This window comes from Talpa occidentalis, unplaced genomic scaffold, assembly GCF_014898055.3.
Source record: "Talpa occidentalis isolate TD23 unplaced genomic scaffold, MPIMG_talOcc4v2.1 talOcc4.8, whole genome shotgun sequence".
Classification (NCBI taxonomy): domain Eukaryota; kingdom Metazoa; phylum Chordata; class Mammalia; order Eulipotyphla; family Talpidae; genus Talpa; species Talpa occidentalis.
Window position 1 is genome coordinate 14,474,672 of NW_023605194.1, and position 6,662 is coordinate 14,481,333.

General features: G+C 43.5%; 1 long non-coding RNA gene across 2 annotated transcripts; it reads right to left on the minus strand.

Annotated features, from left to right (window-relative positions):
* Window positions 1–256: 256 nt before the first annotated feature.
* LOC129145013 (uncharacterized) lies at window positions 257–5,761 on the minus strand. Of its 2 annotated transcripts, XR_008549973.1 has the most exons (5): window positions 5,729–5,761; window positions 4,087–4,146; window positions 1,431–1,560; window positions 508–582; window positions 257–432 (listed from the first exon to the last, which is right to left on the minus strand). It is a non-coding gene; the product is annotated as an uncharacterized LOC129145013 (long non-coding RNA). The 2 variants fall into 2 exon arrangements; XR_008549974.1 differs by lacking the exon at window positions 508–582.
* Between the last annotated feature and the right edge of the window lie 901 nt (window positions 5,762–6,662).

Consider the following 6,662-nt stretch of genomic DNA (forward strand, 5'->3'; position numbering starts at 1 on the left):
AGCTACCTCACCTAGCGAGAACTGACCCTGTGCAGGCTATTGCTCAGAGAAAAGTTTTTCTACCCAAGAGCCTGTGGTCTCAGGGAGGACATGGGATGAGGTCTGCTTTTGGCTACAAAAACATCCCTGGGGCTCTCAGTATGAGTGCAACGAATAGCTTACATTGCAATGAGCAGAGGTGGCGGCCTTGAGAGTTCGCACATCACAGCTGCTCTCCATCATCCCAGCATCCCCTGTAACCCCCCATACTCCTTGATATGTTGACCTCATGCAAAAGGTATTCCCCTCCTGGTCACGTGCTATTTGACCATGTCTTTCCAAAGAACTTGGATTCTTGGATTGTCTCTTCTCAAGTGTACCCTTTAATAGCAGATACTTTTTTCCAGGAGACTCTCCTCCTCAATGTTGTTTGGTCCACCCTGCAGCCAATCCCTGCAGAAAAGACATATAGTCATGTTATTTGGTTATTTGGGAATGCTGTCTGCTCTAAAGTTGTCTTTCCTTTACCTGCCTTCTCTTTCTTTGCCTATGGGCACTGGATGCCAACCATGTGACAGGGGCAGAGCACATATGGACCAAACACTGAAAATAACAAAGAGCAAACATCAACAGAGGGAGATGTTACAGAGTGAACAATTGCCCCCTATGGGAATATAGCAGGGAGACTCATTAGACTCATTAGACTCATTAGGAGACTCATTGTCATTTATTCATATTTGAAATTGGAAAATCAATGTAAGATTTTTGCAGAAAAACAGGAAAAGGTAGGAAAGGTAACTTATGCAAGAATTACTTGTAATTCTCCTGACCACAATTAGCCTCTTAGGAAGTGTCCATCTTTTTTTCCTTCAGGAAAGATGTCTGGGATTAGGAAAATGGTTGCTGAGAAAGAACAGATGGACATTAAGGAAGTATAAGGCAGCAGGTCTCTTAAAATAACTGCACTTTTTTAGACACTAGTTTCAATGAAATTCAAGACCCTGTCTGGTATTTGTTAAGAAAAAAAAAAGCAAGACAATTGTGCATTCATAGAGATTTAGCTGTTTACATCGAGAAGAACCTAAGCATCATCTCTTCTCATCCTAATTTCAGCTCATAAATGGGGAAACAAAGGCAAGTGAGCCTCAGGATTGGTCTAAGGCCCCCAAACCTGGGTCAGACCTCCTGAGTTTGCTGGCAATGCCAGGAGGACTCAGCCCCTGGGTCTGGTGCCCTGCCCAGGCCTGAGTTCAATTCCACGCGTGTGACCTTAGACCTGCTACTGAAGCTCTATGAACAACGAGTTTCGTCTGTGGAAGTAGACAGCAGTAATAATACTACCCTTATCATAGGGCCCCTGTGGGGACTAAATGTCATAAATGTGTATTGATTTGCTGGGCTGCCATAACAAGCTACCATTGCCTGGGTGGTTAAGTGGTTTGCTTACTCACAGTTGTGGGGGCTACAAGTCCAAGGTCAAGGTGTTGTCAACTTCGTTTTCTCTGAGGCCTCTTTCCTCAGCTTGTCTAATCTGTGTCCTCAGAAGTCCATTCCTTGGTTTGAATGTCTGAGGTCTAATCTCTGTTTAGAAGGACGTGGATCATTTTGGATTAGGGTCTACTCATTACACCTCAATTCTTTTCTAAAGGCTCTATCTCCAAATATAGTCACCCCTTGATGTGGGTGAGGACTTTCACATGTGAATTTTGTGGGGACATTATTCAGTCCACAATGGTTTTTAAATGCATTTCACCTACTGCCTACCTTGCAATAAGGACTTCAAAATCAGCTATTATATTCATTCGACAGAATCATACTTTCCCGCCACATGACATTTGCCAGCACTTGTCGAGGTTTGTTTTCCATTTTGTAAGAAGCAAAATTCCTGCTTTGTGGGATTTTTACACCTTTGGAGATTCTGGCTCGAACAATGTTAGAAATCACTTTTCAGCTAGCATCTATGGAGTCTATATAGCGCAGAAAATTCCTGGGAAAAGACCGATACTATAGCTTGAAAGCTTTAAATTTATAAAAGCATCTCAACTTGGTTAATGTAAATGTTAAATTTCTATTTGGTAGTCAGTGAGAAACTATGCTCTGCTGGAAAGACAGCAAGTACTTGCCCCCCTTATTACCACACCCTCCGCTCATTCCTTCCTCCGTCCCCTTCCCATTGTGAGGTATCCATCATCTGTAACATGGATGTAAGGTGGACTCCCCAAAGACGAGTTAGCATCTCTCTAAATCCACATATATATGCTCTTCTTGCAGCAGTCAAGAATAAATCTTCATTTTAACATTCTTTCTAATTTTTGCTGATGGAAAGACTCTTTTGGACAGGGGGTGGTGGGGAGAGGAATTACCGATCAGATCATTTGCAAATTTCAATTATGTTTAGAAATCCAACGCATTTTATCGGCAATAGGATTTACTAATCCATCTCTTCAACTAAAACCTCAAGTGTCAATTTATTAGATAAATAAGGTGGAACCCTCTCTCAACATACAAATGATCTCAGGGACATAATTCACTATAGACTGTGTTTAATAACTAAATTATGAGAAACTCAGTATTTTGTTGGTTTGAAATTAAGGTTGATGCTTTTGGTTTTTTTCTATTGTTCTGGGCCATGTTAGTTTGAGCTTGCCTTGGCATTAGCTGTCAAAGTTCTAATCAGGTGAGGAAGTGACAGATTCAAGCCCTGGGACCTTAATGAACACTTGGAGGCTGGTGGGGCGAGCAGGTCAGTTTACATGAGAAGGTCTCTATTCTGGCAACACCGATCACTTGTCAGAGTAAATTGTGGTTATGGTGTTTGAACAGCTGGCTGTTGTCTTCAGTGAATGCATTGGCATTCGTTCATTCTCTGTAATGCCTGATAAAATAATATAACCCTGACTCCCATCCCCAATTCTACTGCCCATTAAAGAGCAATTCAGTCCTTGAAGTAGGCACAACCTTTTTCTTGTTTATAAACACAGTACTTTAAACTACAATGGATAGTCATGTCTCTCATATCACCATTATCTTTCATCCTAGGTAAAGTCTTTCTCTTCAGTTATCAAGACAAGTGTTTTTTAACCTCACGGCTAGCAGTTACATGACATTAAAAACCAATTGTAACCAGTTGCCTATGGCTGATAAACTAGCAGGGTAAGCCAGCTTAGGTGCAGGAATTCTACAGTAAAATTTATAAAAAGGGAGAGAGAGAGAGAGAGAGAGAGAGAGAGAGTGAGAGAGAGCGCAAGAGAGAAGCACTTTGTGTCCTGTGTTTAGCAGGCAGAGGGAAGAGCCTCCCCCACTAGTGATGGGTCCTGGGCTGAGCTGGGCCGAGGCTGTGCCCTGGGCTAGTGGGATCAACGCCAGGGGAGGACAGAGCAATTGCATCAAGACAATTTCATTTTTAGGCATTTGACAACTAGATTTCTTTACTCTCATTTCATACATTTAGCAAATATAGTTGAATGTTTACACTGTGTGGTATTGGGGTAGATCTGCTAGCAAGTCAGACAAGGCTGCTGTAGAAATGAAGTGAGAGAGAGTGGGGGTGGGGGCAGGGAGGGAGGAGATAAGGCTTTCTACTCATCCCTTGTATATTAGAATAATAATTCCTAGGCATTTGGATTTCACAACAAGAAAATTAAGAAAAAAAATTGGAGGTCTATATGGAATTGCCGTGGGATTTTATGTGTATGTATTATAAATGTGTATACTATTGATATATATGTGTGTGTATATATACATACATATATATATATATATAGCCATCTATTATATTATTGACTATTCAATACTAGCTAACATTTCAGGCTCTAAAATGTGACTGAATTTTTATATTCCATTTGCCGAACACTTACGATGGCAGGACTGTTGCTATTTCCATTTCACAGATAATGGAGTAGGAGCTAAAAGATGCTAAGCATACAGGCCCTCTAAGCACACAGGCCCTCTAACCCCACTGGCAGGGGATGGAGTCAGAGTCAGAGACTGACTAGTCCAGCATTGGGAACCTCAATTCCATATTCCCTTTAAACAGGAAAAAACTAGTCATCACTAAAAATGTGGGAAAGACATCATTTCAGAAATCCTAAAGTTTATAAAACTTACTTGTTCTTGGGTCCTGGGCTGAGCTGGGCAGAGCTGAACTGTTCCTTATTTCACTGTGGACTGGAGAAATCTTTGTCAGAGATCTGTTCTCCTGTGACTTGTCCTCAGCTCTGCTGCCCCAAGTCATCAGCACAGAGATGCTTTTAACCACAGCCTGGGTTACTTTTTGGATAGTTTAGCCCAAACATTAGCCATTTTCAGTATATTTATGATATCTTTTGTGAATGATCTTCAGCCAAAGGCATTTATAAAATTCCTCAATTGTAGTCCCTCCACCAGCTGCCAGAAACTATGTGCAGTTAGAGACTGGGGGAGGAATCTCAGGTGAGGAACATCCTTATCACAGAGCCCAAGGTCTTCAGGAAGCCGGGAGTCCTCGGGAATGACCCACGACGTCGGGCCAGCTTGGGCAGTGGCCACTTTCACCACATCTTGGAGAGAAAGTCTTTCCAAGGATCCTTAATTATGCTAAAACCCCCAAGAGCCGAAAAGTCACCACGCAGGGTTCTGTCACTACATCAAGATGTTGAGCAAGTTTCTTGACTATTTAGTACCTCAGTTTCTCCATCTGTCAAATCAGAGTAACTTAATTCTGACATACCTGGGAGATGGTCTATAAGCTCAGTGCATGCGCTCCCCCTCACCCCCTCCCCGCTTCCACACAGAAGCGAGCAGGCAGCTCCCCTGCATGCTTCAGGGCTGCTGTTCCGCAAGCTTCAGTGTCCCCTCCTGATGCCTCATGTTTCCCCTTTTGCCAATACTTACTATTCTATACTCACCGATTCCTGTGAATTGTGATTTCTGTTTGCTCCCAAGAGTTAATAAAATTTTAAATTAAGAACAAATGAAAACAGTAAATATTGCATTTCTGCCAATCAGATGTGGTGAGCAAGCAAGTGAGCAAGCAAACGCCGAACAACCCTCAGTCACTTCCAGGGGAGGCTGCAGCAGGTGTTGCGCTCAATCAGAGTCTGATTTAGAGAGCAGACACGGCCGTGTGGCCGAGTGGGCATGTCCTCCAATGCCAAAATATTTCTGCTTCTTAGAAATCCCGAGGGGTGTGATTTTTGTCCCTTTAAAGGGGAAGGTAGGCGGGTGTGCTGGGGGAGGGCCCAGCAGAACACGGGGAAGCATTGCTGGGGCGCTGGTGCTGGGCAGGGTGTGAAAGTAGACATTTGTGGAGGTTTGAACCTGTAACCCGAAGCAGTTACCACGGTTTAAACCTGTTTTATTTCGATAAACATAATCTGTAAGGAAAAAAATAAAAGGAAGTTCTGGGAGTCCAGCCAGCGCTGAGGTCCTTGTTATTTTTTTTTTAATAATAAATTTTATTTTTATATTCCCCATACAATTGCAACCCCCTTATTTTGACCCCAATCCCTCCCCTCCCGCCCCCTACCCCCCCTAGAGTGTCTCTGGTTCATAGTTTTTTGTTGATTTTGATTTTCACTTTCTTATAGTTATTCGTTTTCCTGGTCCCTTATTTAAGTTTTCTAGATTCCTGCTATGAGTGAGACCATCCGGTATTTTTCTTTTTCTTTCTGGCTTATTTCGCTGAGCATGATCTGGTCCTTGTTATTTTTATTGTCTCCTAATTCCATCCTCTCCTCCCTTCCCCTCCCTCTTTCTCTCTCTCTCTCACCTGAAGCAGCATCCATCCTCAGATGACTTTGCGAGCAATGACCAGGGAGCAATGATTCCAGCTCCCAGGGTGAACTTCCTGTGAAGTCATAATGAGGCATCCTTTAGGAAGAAAGTTAGGAACAAAATTCTTCTGTCCTTGGCCTCACCAACCTGCACCTCCTGAAATAAAGGTAGCTGGGGAACCCGGATTCGTCAAGAAGGCAGTGATGGGGGGAAGGTGAGAGGATCACTACGTTTTCTCCAAAGATAACAAGGTCCTTGGAAAAGCAGGCAGCCCCCTCCTCCGTAGGCAGAGTTTCAGCTTATTCCTTGGGGAAAGTTTGGCAGCTGGAGAGGACGATTTCCCTAAAAACTGGGTAAAAAGGCACAACTATACTATACAGTGACAGAAACAGATATTCTGAATGAGTGGAACCCTGGAAGACCAGAGTTAGATCAGGTGCCAGGTGCCCCTAAGTCCAGATCTTGGGATTGCTGCGTTGACCCACCTGTGTTGACAATGCTGGGGCAGCCCTGGAGAGGGGGTGCCGGCTGCTCCCATCATTGGACAGCTGTAGCTGCTGCTCCTGCCCCTTCCCAGGCAGTCACTAAAGTCTACTAGGCAGTGGAAACGCATCAGTGACTAGGAGACATGTGCTCCTGACTTCTGGAACCTTGTAATTGTGTGGAGGTAAAAGGAAACCAGCAGCTACAATATTATATTTGTCCCCATTGGACTCTCAAGCCTGTAAACAGCACTTACTGCCTAAGCTCACAGAATAGGTCTAACCCACCTCCCATAAAACAAATCCATCTGGTATATGAAGACGATGATCCTATTTCCTTTGAAAACCTAAAAATACTCCTGTCCTTTCTCCCTCTTTAGTGTGAGTTCGGTGAACCTCAGTTAGAATGAGAAGCAAACTACCCTCTTCAGTGCAGGTACCACTGGG